This window comes from Ochotona princeps, chromosome 5 (assembly GCF_030435755.1).
Source record: "Ochotona princeps isolate mOchPri1 chromosome 5, mOchPri1.hap1, whole genome shotgun sequence".
Taxonomy (NCBI): domain Eukaryota; kingdom Metazoa; phylum Chordata; class Mammalia; order Lagomorpha; family Ochotonidae; genus Ochotona; species Ochotona princeps.
This window is the reverse complement of record NC_080836.1, coordinates 28,253,822-28,267,460: the sequence shown is the minus strand read 5'-3', so window position 1 is coordinate 28,267,460 and position 13,639 is coordinate 28,253,822. Positions and strand designations below refer to the sequence as shown.

At 39.4% G+C, this 13,639-nt stretch overlaps 1 protein-coding gene across 2 annotated transcripts in view; it reads left to right on the top strand.

The window, feature by feature from the left end:
• Positions 1–2,734: 2,734 nt before the first annotated feature.
• Positions 2,735–13,639, top strand: part of GTDC1 (glycosyltransferase like domain containing 1) — a 312,493-nt gene continuing 301,588 nt past the window's right edge. Inside the window, exon 1 of one of the 2 annotated variants that reach the window (XM_058664455.1) lies at positions 2,735–3,011. The gene's annotated coding sequence lies outside the window, so the exon portion shown is untranslated. The remainder of the gene's footprint in view (positions 3,012–13,639) is intronic. The other variant, XM_004577185.3, reaches the window with a different exon arrangement.

The window sequence follows — 13,639 nt, the reverse complement described above, 5'->3', positions numbered from 1 at the left end:
AAAGTTAGGGAGGTATTTGTGATGCTTTGTAACAGTTGGTAAAGGTAGATGTATCAAATGGGTGTATGTAAATTATGTTTGTGATATTAAATGAAAGGTAGGAGTATTTTAGACTTGGGAGTAATCTGTCAATATATAGATGGAATTCAATTCCTGAATCATGAAACCACAATTTCTCTAGTGGTAAAATCCTAGAAATTTTGTGGACTGGAGGCCGCATGAGAGCTGCATGAGAATGTTGCTCTGGAAACCACTGGAAGGCAGTTTCAAAGAGGGTTGGTAGGGCAGTTAGGAGTGCCAAATGGCACAGCCTTGTCAGATGATAACTGAAAATTCAGTTTGTTGGTTCTTACTAACCTTAGCAGTGATTGCTAAGGAATAGAGTGATGGCTAAGGAAGCCAATTTGTGTAATTTGAGTGTTGGATAGAAGGTGCAGTATAGATAATAAGCTAATTTTATTTAATGAATTAATAGCTATGAATATCACAACAGTAACACCAGTCTAGTGGAAAATCCACTGTTACTTGCAGTTTAGTAGGTGATAGCAGCTCATTTAGTATTATGTCTACAGGACTGTCTCAGAAGAACAAAATGCTTTTACTATAATAGCTAGTCCCTTAATTTTGGCTACTACTATGATTGGCCCATTTTTGTTTTCAACTTGCATTGGTTTGATTACAGCCATGTTCTCTTTGTAAGGTTCAAAACTAGAATATCTGAAAATGTAGGCTTCAAGTTTTAAGCTCCTAGAATACTGGAAGTTCGAGTGTATGCTGGTTTTGATCCCCTAGGTATGAGTGCATCCTAGGAAGGGGAAAATGTCCTGGCTGGGTAGTTCTGTGTCCTGGTCTTTAAGGAGTTGAAATCAAGATGAATGCTTGACTAAACTGGAGGACCTCTTTAGAAGACAGATTACTCACATGGCTATTAGATTGAGTCTGACTCTTTGGAAATTGGTCATATAGCCCCTAACTGAATTTTCCTTAACAACATAGCCTCTGACTTCCTCCAGAATGAGTGTTCCAAGAGCAGAGAGAGGAATCTGTCGGATTCTTCTTAGAGTATATACTATCGCTTCCACACATTCAGACAAACGGTGATACAAGACAGGCAGGAGGTGAAGATCATTGAGGTTCCTCCAGGTGGTTAATTGCCGTATGGCCTCCCTCTACCCCATCCTCCTTTAGAGGCAGAAAATGATCAAATTGTCTATGGAAGCTAAATACAGGACTTAAATTGAATGGAACTTGATAGGAATTTGGATAAAGTCAGTTCTTTGTGTTAAGTGTGAAGAATGTACTAACATTGGTCAGGGTTTTAGAGATGCAGCTCATTGTTCTTAGACTTATCCTGTACAAGTAGAGTGTATTTCCAAAAATCCGCAGTAAGTGTGGGTGAGTGTGTCGGGAATGTGGAGCAGGGAGGTAGTGATGCCTTCTAGAGTAGTTTTTCAGTGTTAACATCTGAAATCCCTGGGTCTGGCTAGCTGTGCCTGTGGCATCTTGCTAGTCTGAATTCTCTAAACCCCCAACTGCGAATGAGAGTGAAGATCTCTGTGATGTACCAGAGAGATAGAGGCCATCCTCTCATGCCTTGGCAACATTGTCTTGTTTATTTCTTTCGTATTGTGTGCCACGTATTGAAATTACGTTGTTGACACGCTTGCTGTCTCCCCGCATCGTTGCCTCGTTCCCTAGAATTCAGCTCCAGCAGAGCAGGCCTCGGATTGTCTGTTTCACTGCTGAATTCTCAGCACCAAGTGCAGTACTTGGATGCCCCGTAGGTGAATGTGTAAATAAATTATTTTTGGAGAGAATACCTGGCATGACCATTATTTGAAACAGGTCACCTGAAAAGGTATTTTTTTCCCTCTTTTTTTGCTTGATTTCTGTCTATTCGGCTTTAAAAGAAAAAACGACAACCAACAAGAACAAAAAATTCCCCTTTCTGGTTTTGGTTTTGTTTTTGTTTAGCTTGGAGACACTGCCAGCATGGGGTATCTTCTCTGTGGCTGTGAATGCTTTTCCATCTTATTACTGTTGGTGTCTTGGAAGGCTTTCTGGCATGGCTTCTAGCTGATGTAGGTTCTTCTCTTTCTGCTATTACTCTTCACAAATAATTTTTTTTAAAAGGTCTTTTTACCTAATCCCATAATTTTCTGTTCTGTGCGTTGTTTTATGAGTCTTGTTTCCCTTTGTTTTGGTAGCTCCTTTTTTGCTTGTGATATGTGGTTCTTTTTGGATGCCTTACTGTTATTAGTTTTAACTGTCCACGTTGGTATGCCTAAGACTCCTGAAGGGAAAAGTCAGAATATTGACCCTTGGGTATGTGGTAATATCTTAGTTTTTAAAAAGACCGCTCTGGCTTGTAGGGATCATAGAGCTGTATGAATTGAGCTTAAACCTGATGCATTGCTCTCACAGAAAGCAAGGTTCTTAATATATGTAACTTAGAGCTAGAAGTATCTATAGACCTCTCTCTCTCTCTCTCTCTCTTTCCCCTCCTTGGGGTAGAAGCCTCTAACCTGAACTGATTAGCCATATATATTGCAACCTGTCTCTGTGATTTCAGGAAGCTCTCAGCAGAGTTCTGGACCCTTTTGTAAATCTGACAAACTACTGACCTTCTCTCCAGAAAAATCTCCATCTACCTATTCCCACACATTTTACATTCGTCATTCAGGAGCACATTGACAATTGAAGGCAGTACATCAAGATCTTTAATCTGAACTTTTATTATTTTTGAGTTATAATTGATTTGGGAAACCCATGAAAAGCTGGAGGAGCTATTGTTAATTAAAACTGATTTTGGAATTCCACAGAAAATGTTCTTCTATCTTGGAATATCTGAGACTCAAACTATCTCAGCCAAGCCATTTCTTGTTCGTGTCAAGATTGGAACTTCTGACGGAGTTTATTTTGAAGGTCCTAACTCTGCCCTCTGTGATCTTGAAAGTACCTCTGCTTAGATAAATTGGACAGAGGAGACAATACTGTATCTGGATCTTCAGGTAAGCAAGCAAGACTTGATCTTCCTGTCTCTGTCAGTTTCATCTTCTGGGGTCTGTGGACATATTCTGTCATTTATTGCAGTCATCGATATTTCTTAAGAGGAGGAAGCTAGCAGGCTTTCTGAAGTTTAACCAGGTTACTTCCTTATTATTTGAAGTCAGTATTTTTATTTCATTTTATTATTTCGTATATTCATGCTTGAGTAGTGGATAAAAATTCCCCATTCTCCTTTATGTATATAGGTCACTCCCCAAATGCCCCCAAAGGCTGTGGTGGGCTGGGGTGGAAAAAAGAGCTGGGTTTTCCATGTGATTGGCAGGGACCCATTTACTTGAGCCATTATTGATGTTTTCCAGAGTCTGCATTGGCAGGAAGCTGGAATTAACCTGGAACGGAACCCAGCAACTCTGACATGGGACAGGGACATCTTATCCTCTAGGTTAAATGTCTGCCCCAGTTATGCCCATTTAACTCCTTTAATCTTTCTTTGCAATAGACTTCGCTTGGCTGCATTCCCCCATTTTTTTTTTCCTTGTGTCGTCTGAACAACTAATAGAGAAAATTCACCCTATTGCTTGACTCTACATTTTTCATTCCTTTTGCTTTCTAGTTCTGCATCCTTTTTCTTGCTGAATGCGAGCCAGCTAGACCTCATACTCTGGACCACTTCGGCAATACATGAATGTTGTTGCCATGTGGTAACAACATCAGCAAATGTCCTAGAGGAAAGAAGGTAGAAGGCAAAAGGACAGTGAAGAGCAAAACAGTCTAATCTGCAATTACATGGCAGATGTAGCCTTGCCACCCAAAGTAAATCATGTACCTGGACTCTTACCACAGCTTTTGTCATCCCAAAGCCTTGGGAAGCTAGACTAATTTGAATAGTAAGAGAAGCTGTCTATTATTTGAAGTTTGGTACTGTTCTTTCCCATGTTCTCACTCCCTACTGCCTTTCCCAACAGTGATCATGACTTGCTGTCAGATTCTGTGGCCATGAACAAAACTGGGCAGGGGATCATTTTGTTGGAAATTAGATAGGCTCAGGTGGTAAATGTTCCATGCCTCCATGTGTAACATCTGAGGCTACTGCTTTGGTTCTTGCTATTTCTGTAACAGCCATAAGTCTTCTTTTAAACAGCTGATTCAATAGAGATATGCAGGAGGAAGGAACTAGAGGACCTTTGATGCTGTTTATCAATACTGTATTAGTTGTACAACTTTTCCCCTTCCCTGATTGGCAGAGAGAAACATACTGCTTCTAGATGATGCTGAGCTTGGTGTAAAACATGCCAGCATGGGATCTGGGCTTGTCACAGTTCATTCTTTCTTTTCATTTGGTTTGTAGAAAATGGACTTCTACCTCCACTTATCTTCTGCATTAGAGAGGAAAAGGTCATACTTCTAGGAGCTAATGGCTTATTGGTGTTTTTAGTCATCAGATTCAGATGGTATATTTAGTTGAAGATTGCAACAGCACACACTCGCCTTTATCATTTTTGTTAGCCTTGCTTCTAGTACACAATTGCATAGCATAGAAGAAACGGTTTTCCTGTTTGTATCTGTGACAACTTTCTAGATGATTTGTGGTTTAATCTTTTAAGCATTTTTGATCGCTTACCACCTCTTTCCATGGGAGAGCATAAAGTGCTCAGATTCAGAATGTTACAACATTTTCATCAGATTATTTCATTTTAGAGAAATCAAGGTCAGATAGCAGCTGACACAGTTCTTTCTGATTAGTGACCTAAAATTATGTTAGTTCTTTTTGTTTGCCAGATTTTATGGTCTGTCTTCTTATTGTCAGATGTTAAATAAGATTATGTGATTGTAAATTGTGTATTTCTTGGCCTCTGGCCTTTTAAGCAGGTAGCTAAGCAACTTAGGCCTTTTTCAAGTTTGACTTTTTTTGATTGTTAATTTTTCACATGGCTTTTACACTGTTGACAATATTGTACTCAATGTTAATTTTGTTAGGCAGTCATCAGTACATTCTTCAGCATCACTTTTATTTCTTGGGTCCTTTCAAGATTTCTTAAAGAAAAAACAATGCTAAGCTGACTCTAAAGGTTCCCCCTTCCCAACCCTCCCATTCCTATGTTATTCTTTGTTCTCTGTGTGCATCAAAGTGACAATCCCACAGTCTCAGTCAAGGGAGTCTAGCACAGACATCACAAACAGCCTGGCACCATTACAGGCTTGCAGCCAAAATGTTTTGCGAGGCTTGGTTCTGGCATGAGTTTGTAAGGCGGAAGGTTTACCCTCACGGTATCACTGAAGGAAGGCAAGTGTCCTCGGTCTTTCCTACCTGGACCATTTCTTTTCATGCCTGCCCCCCACCCCCATTCACTCAGATCTCTATTGTAAAAAACAAATATTCATTCTCCCCGCAACTTTCACATTTAGTAAGTGGCGTTGTTTTGTTACAAGAAAGCTTATGTTGAATTACTCTTTTCCAGGTTTCTTAGCTATTTCCTTTACATTTGCATTTTTGCTATGCTTTGTCAGAAAGCCTTTCTGAGTACTTCTAACTTTGACACTTTGACTTTTCTTTCTTTCTTTCTTTCTTTCTTTCTTTCTTTCTTTCTTTCTTTCTTTCTTTCTTTCTTTCTTTTTGATCAGTTAGAGTCTTGTCAACTTCACAGCTTATTGCTTGAATGGAAACTTTCTTGTAACATTTACTGCTTCATACAGATTTTTATGTCAGGATATCTCTCGTTGAGATAAAAAAAATCTGCCATTGTTTTCTATTTTTGTCTAAAACTCAGGGTCAACTCTTATCTTTTACGGATTGAGTGCTCATTTTTAGAATGTCTGATAAGTGTTGCCAGATAAACATGTGGACTTCCATTAGAATAAAGGATGTTCATTTAAAATGTTTCCTTTGAAATCAAAATGCCAGGTAAAATGCAAAAGTGCAGTTAAGTTTCTGAATTCTCACCAAATTATTTTTAGTGACCTGCTGTTTGTAGAGGTGTGAAAATGTGGCAGTGTAATGGAGGTGATTTGAGCCAGAGAATAGATTTTTCACTATGAGCAACCATTCTGTGAAATTTCGTAGACTGTTCCTCAAAATGTAAATATGTTTACTGTGGTATTAAGCAGAAGCAAATGATTTACTTTCAAGTGATATGTTTGAAGAATTAGTGTTTTGCAATCAAGATAAGAATACTTAAATAGGCAGAATATGGTTTTTTTGGAGATTGATAGCATTTTGACTAATTTTTATTTCAAGAATTGTCAATGATTTTTGGCACCAAGAAAATTACTTTTGGAGGGAAAATCTGTATTTTTATAACTGTAGCAAATGTGATTGAAAAGGAAGTAGTAGCTTGTGTTAGAATTATTAATGTGAAATGTTTTTATATGCCATGTATACTAGGACATATATTTGTTATGATCACATTAATATAAAATTGTGCCATATAATATTTGTTGTTCCTCCTCCCCCCCAAGGGCTTACATTTAGAGAATGTTTTAAAGTCATTGAAAAGAATTATAAAACACAGGTATATCAGCAGTAGGAGTTCTATAAACTCACCTGTTGTTTTCTGTCTTTCAATAACAGGTTCAGCAATATATTGGCTCATTACATGAGCACAACAAACAGATTCTCAAATTGTCTTGTGTGTATGTGTGTGTATATATATATATAAAATGCAGATGGAATAGATACTATGACTTTTCATTCCCCACCCCCGTGCTGTGTTTTTAAATTTGACCTCAGTGAGTTTTTTTTTAAACTACAGAATTGCTGAAACGAATGTGGATGCATTAATTATATTTCTAGGTCAACAATTTAAACTTTGGAGTTATGACAGTTTCAGGAAGGATTCTTTTTGTTGCCGTGTTCTGGTTAAGTTTGTGATTATCTATATGGAATTCTATGTGCCAAGCTCTGATAATACTAGCATTAATGATTGCACATAAAACAGACAAAAAACTCTTCATTCTGTTTCTCCACATATTAATAAAGTCCCTTGCATGCCAGATATTATTTGTGGGCTTTTACGTACATTTTATGCAGTTGCATAATTTTTATTTTTAATTAAGCACTTTAAAATTTTTGTCTGTGTTAGGACTAGGTCTTTCAGTGACTTGTTCTATTTGTTTATTTTAACTATCTATAGAGCCATCAGAAAAATACAGTATATGTAAGAATCAAAATGTGTCAGCAATTGTTAGGCAATAATCTGTAAAGTGTTTAATTCAGAACATATAGCAGAACTGTTCTATATTATGTGATATTATACAGTTTGCAGGAAGTAGGCTATAGTAACTTCATCATTAAATTTGTAGGAATATGAAAAAATACATTGAGCAAAAGATAACAGAAAAACTAGATAGAGATTAAGTTCATTATTTTAATTGGAGTGTCATTGCATTGTGTTCTACGTTTATGATAATAACTAGTACTTTGTTTTGTGTGAATATTGTAGCTTTTGCAACATCACTGTCAGGCATATGATTTCAGTATCTTATTTGATATCAGATATTTGTGACTTACAGCAAGTAGTGATTTCTAAATTTGTGTGGTCAAAAGATGAGTAATCATTCCTTAAATGCTGTGCATACTTCAGTGTCATGGTACATGTATTAATGTCAACATTAGATTGAGAATATTGCATGAAAACATCCTTATTACTTCAGTTGTTTGACTCCCCCTTCTAATTTTTGGTGCATTTTAATTTCCCCCACCCTCTGACACCTTATATTATCATTCTCTAGAATACTTTCACAAGCATTTCTTATGTTTTCTGTGGCATCTCACACTGCTCACTTTTTATCCATAGTACCATATGAATCCCCCTTTCAGATTTACGCTGCATATTTTAAGCGACTGATAGTGTAAGTAGATTGCAAGGTAAAGTGACATTTAGCTTTTTGAGCTAGTCGCATTTTTAGTATGAGAACAGTTTTTCTTTTTGCTACCCTAAATCTTCTCATATTTCCCATTACAAAATCTCACTAAAATCAAACAAAGAAATTCAGGGATTTGGCTACAGCAGCAATTGAAATGCATCAAGAAGTGGCTACTACAATACAATTTTATTAATGAATGATCTACATTGGTTCCAGCTGTGTCCATGTGATTAGGCCTTCTCCAGGCAACAGTGGGTATTTCCCTATTGCTTTTATTTGATTTCCAAGAATGTGTCATCTGTTACATCAGCCCCTGCCAATAAACCCCCGTAAAAAGATTTTTTTTTCGCCTTCCTTTCTACATTTCTGAAGCGTAAGTTGAATACCCACACATATCCCTGCTGAAATATTGTTTCTGTTGAATAGTGGCCTAGGTTTGTATGCCTGGAATCGCATACCAAAATGTGAGGATATAAATTAAAGTCAATGTGTATTAAGTTTACCAGCAAATTTTCAGAAGGATGGTTGCGTGGTAAACCAAAGATAGACTATTTCACTTTTACGTTTCTATCTTAATATTTTATTGCAGTGGTATAATGTGTTATAGAGGTGGACAAGCTTGCAGATTGAAACGGGGATCGTCCAGATTGTTCCCTTCCTTGAACCATATGGTATAGTTCTAAAAGCCTTTTGTATGCTGTCTGTTCAGTTTATTGTAAACTCGATCTTTAGTGCACCTAAAAAGATAACAAATAAAAGAGGGGCCGAGAAAAAGGACTTCATATCATGTAAGGACCTCAGATATATTTGTTTTAAAGGTGATAACTGCAGGTGAAATTGAAGTTGAAATGATATTATGAACAGAGGAGACTTTTTATTCCCTGAATATTCTTTTGAGATCACATGCACTGTTGTCGATTGTTTTTGAATGTAGTTTTAAAGTGAATGCATTTTGGTTGCTTGACTACACTTATTATCCTTATTTCTTTCATTCTTTAAGTCTGAGGAAAAGAATGTCACTTTCCTCTGTTTTAAAGAGGAATGTCGCTTTCCCCTGTTTTGTCTTCCTGTGAGCAGTGCTAAGCATGTATATTACAGGTTCTGTGCATATGTAAGTTTTGTTTTGCAATGGTAAATTCAGTGAGAAGTTAGAGCTACAGGGCTTCCAATAACTCAGTAGATACAGGTGAAGAAATTTGGTTTTTTTTCTTTTTCTTTTCCCATCTCTTGACCTACTGTGGTTCCCTAATTCTTTCTTAGGAAAAGGGAAGAAGAGATTACTTACCCTCTATGCTAATATTCTATGCGAGATGGAGGGAGTGGATTCTCTTGACTCTGTCTCCTTGCTTCCAAAGTCAGCTACTGTGAGAGAAGAGCATTACACATTACCCACTGCTTTTTGGCACAGGGGAGTTGAAGTTGAAATCCTCCCAAGAAGGGGCAGAAAGGGAAGGCCTGTGAATAGCGTGAGTCTTCACTCTGTCATTGCCCAGAACCACTGAAAGGGTAACCGAGAGGAACTCAAATGTTATTGGAGTGTGCGATTTTCCCCTGAATGGCACAGTAAAGTAGGTATGAACAAAACAGGCAGGAATAAGCATATGTGATGTATGGAGTTGATGGTGATGGAAATTAATGAATCTTTCAGCACTGTTCAGTAGACATTATTCCAAGAAGAGTACACATTTAAGATTCATCAAAGAGAGACAAACATTTTGTCAAGTTCAAAAACTTCAAAAACAGGGTCACTCATTACAGGTAGTGTGGGGGAATCTTCCTGTGTAAGAAATGCTGTTATCTGACATTTATTCTTCTTTAAAAGATTTGTTTGCGATATAGAATTACAGGGAGCGAGCAAGAGATAGAGCAAGATTTTATATCTGTGGGTTCGCCCCCCCTCCCAAATGGCTTCTGCAGCCAGGACTAGACTATGCTGATGCCAAGAGCTGGGACATCCATCTAAGATTCCCATATGGGTCGAGGGGGCCCAACAGTTGAGCCTTTTGGAAAAGTGCTGCTTTTCAGATGCACTGACAAGGAAATGGATCAGAAGTAGAGCAGCTTGGACTCCAGGAGGCACTCATGTGGGGTGACGTTATTGCAGATGGCTGCTTAGCTCACTATACCAGGACCCTGGTATTTGCATTTATTCTTTTTTTTTAAATTACATTGCATTATGTGACACAGTTTTACATTGCATTATGTGACACAGTTTTATAGGTACTGGGATTCCCTCCACCCCTTCTTTTTTTTTTTTTTTTTTTTTTAGAGAATTATCAAGCTCTCACGTACTGTGATTTATTGCCTAATCAGAGTTTCACATCAAAAATTGACCATTAGTCTTTGCAATATACACAAAAGAATCTTTGACCAATCTGTAGGCAGATTTATGCCTCAGACAGGCTAGACAAAAATTATCAGATGAGTAAAATTTAAAACAGTCTCCTCATGTGTTTATAATGTCTGTTTATATTTGATAAAGGTGTTTTTGAGGAAAGGGAAGCAAAATATCAGTTGTGAGGTTAAATTTTTGAGATAGCAAATGATAATATTAAACATCTGCCCTCCACCCCTTCTTAAATCCTCCCACCATGGTGGATTCCTCCACCTTGTTGCATTACCACAGTTCAAGTTCAGTTGAGATTCTTTCATTACAAGCATATACCAAGCATAGAGTCCAGCATCTTATTGTCCAGATAAGTTCAACGGCTTGTTGGGGAGACCTTCTCTGGTTTGAAGGTAGAGCCAGCAGAGTATCATCCCGATCGATTGAAAGTCGCAACATAACATCAGCAACAATTTATAACGTTGTGGAATTACATGACATAGTATTGAGTAACCAATAATTTGCATTTATTCTTAAGCTACTTTTTAAGTGCTCACAAAATAGAAAAAAAAATAGTGTACAATTTCAAGTGAGTTAGAACCATTCTTCCTGGAGCCTGACGCAATAGCGTAGTGGTTAAAGTCTTCGCCTAGAACGCAACAGGATCCCATATGAATGCCAGTTCTAATCCCGGCGGCCCTGCTTCACATCCAGCTCTCTGCTTGTGGTCTGGGAAAGCAATTAGGATGGCCCAAAGCTTTGGGACTCTGTACCCACGGGAGACCAGGAAGAGCTCCTGGCCCCTGGGTTCGGATTGTGTCTACTCCAGCCGTTGTGACCACTTGGGGAGTGAACCATCAGTAAGTCACATGAATACCAGCTTATGAGAGCATAGCTGCAGTGATCTGCCAGCTTCCCACCAAGTCCTACCTCCTAAAGGTTCGGGAGTTGCCCCTTTCCTTCCCTCCCCTCCCTCCTGCTTATCTCCTCCCCTCCCTTCCCCTCCCTTCTTCTGGCTTTCCTTCTCTTCCCTTCCTTTCCTTCTCTTTGCTGTTATCATTCATTGTTTGTTCATTTGTTCCTTCCTCCCTTCTTTGTCTCTCTTAATTTGTTTATTTTTGTTTGAAACGCAGAGTTTACAGAGAAGGAAGGGGAGTCCGAAAAAGAAAGATCGTCCATCCACTGATTAACTCCCCAAGTGCCTGCAAAGGTTGGAGCTGAGCTGATCCAAAGCCAGGAGCCAGGAGCTTTTCCCAGGCTTCCCATGTGGGTACAGAATCCCAAGGACTTGGGTCATCCTCTACTGCCTTCCCAGGCTGTTATCAGAGTGCAGGATCAGAAGTGCAACAGTTGGGACCCAAACCCATACCCGTTTGGGATGCCAGCCTTGTAGGCAGAGAATTAGCATGCTACAACACCATACTGCCCTTCCATCATTTCTTTCTTTTCTTTTCTTTTTTTTTTAATTTTGACTTGCTAATTAATTTTATTGGAAAGCCAGATTTTACAAAGAGGAGAGACAGAGAGAAAGACCTTCCATTCGTTGGTTCACTCCCTAAGTGCCTGCAATGTCCGGAGCTGAGCTGATCCAAAGCCAGAGGTCAGGAGCTTCTTCTGGGTCTTCCATGTCAGTGTAGCGTCCCAAAGCTTTGGGCTGTCCTCAACTGCTTTCCTAGGGCTCAAGCAGGGAGCAGGAAAGGAAGTGGAGCAACCGGGACATGAACCAGCACCCATATGGGATCCTGGCACATGCAAAGTGAGGACTTTAGCCACTAGGCTACCGTGCCAGGCTCTCCATTGTTTCTTAATAATTCTACCCTGGGGGCCACGTCTTTAATACACAACCTTTATTGATAGTGAACATCCAAGTCTTAGCTGTAACTGTTTCTTGAAAATGAGATATAATGTGTTTTAGCTTGCTGGGATCTATTTTGGAGGATGGCAGAGAGAACGGGACTGGATGTAGTGTTGAGTTCTGCTGTCCTTCACCTGTTCCTTTGCATGGGTAGTAGTTCAGATCTTTTAATTGGCTACTCAGTTTATATAGTAATGTACTGTTGTTTCTTTTTCAATCACTCAGCATGTAAGTATTAGTATTGTAATATTAGATTTTTTATATCAGAGGTCAGGTTCTATAACTGGGTTATGTTAGTGTTTTATATTTAGTACAGAGGATAAATATAAATTCTCAAGAAGTGCTTATAGAATGAATGAATATGAATATACTTAGTAGTATTGGCAGAAGTCATTTGTACATTTAGAGAATACAGTGATATTTTTCTTTTTTTTTTTTAATCTATTTTATTGTATTGTTGTTGACAATCTTTACATAGTTAATTACAGTTAAAGGAAAAAGAAGAAAAAAAAAAGAAAAGAAAAAAGGTTCGGGGGGTAGGGAAGTGGATAATGCTATTATGCTATTATGCTATTATGTCCTGGATGTGGGGCATGCTCTGAGATATGTGCTCAAGTGGTGTTAATAGTTCTCCAGTTATGAATCGCTGCCAGTTTCGCTCGATGAGGTCGTCCACTGATTGATATGGTCCATCATAAAGTCTCCGTTTGCCCCATATTTCGCTGCCAACATATAGCTGAGATGAATGATTGATCTGCTCTGTCTTCTGTTTTTTCTTGGTTCGAGTTCTGAGTCCAGCAGTCCGATTGGGGAGATCTCCCAAGATACTTTGAGGTATTCCCAGATTAGTTTCTTGTATGTTCTAGCAAGCACAGGACCCGGCACAGTCCATCACCCCGATCAGCTGGTGGTTGCAATTGCTGTGTTGGTTCTGTTTTCAGTCCCGAGTTGCACTGGAACCAATGGGTGTTGCAGTCCAGTCTGGTTCGGCCCTTACATCAACCAGTGGGAGCTGCAGCCTAGTCGGGGCGACCCACAATAACCCCCACCAAGCCCGCCCCCTACCCTGGTTTGCCAGTATGTGTAGCAGACTAGTCCAGTCTGTCCCCCATCCCATTTGGCTCTTGTACTTGTCAATGGGTATTAAAGCTTAGTTCTACCTAACCAACTCAACCATCCAGCCCTCACATATGTGGTTAAGTGCCTCTCTATCTAGCCATCCCAGCCCCCATCCTAGTTTTCATGCCCTCCCATGGGAATAGTAACCCAAGAAGGGGGAACCCACTTTTCCCTCCCAGGTCTCTCTGTCCCGGTTTATGCACTCTTTAGGTGGTCCTGTGATTTGACTCGATAGAATTAGTCCCCAGTGCCAGCTTCTGCCAGCTGATGCTGCGGCCCTGATCTAGCCCACATGCAGCGCACAGGTGTTGTAGCCTTGCTTAGTCGGGTCTGTCTCTATCCCAGCCCATGCTCTCCAATGGGAGTAGCTGTCCAGCGAGGGGACCAGCCCCTTAATCCCCCCGCCAGCTCTGCCCCTTCCTTCCTGGATCTCACGTGTGCTGGTTGGGTGCTGCATTCATATCCAG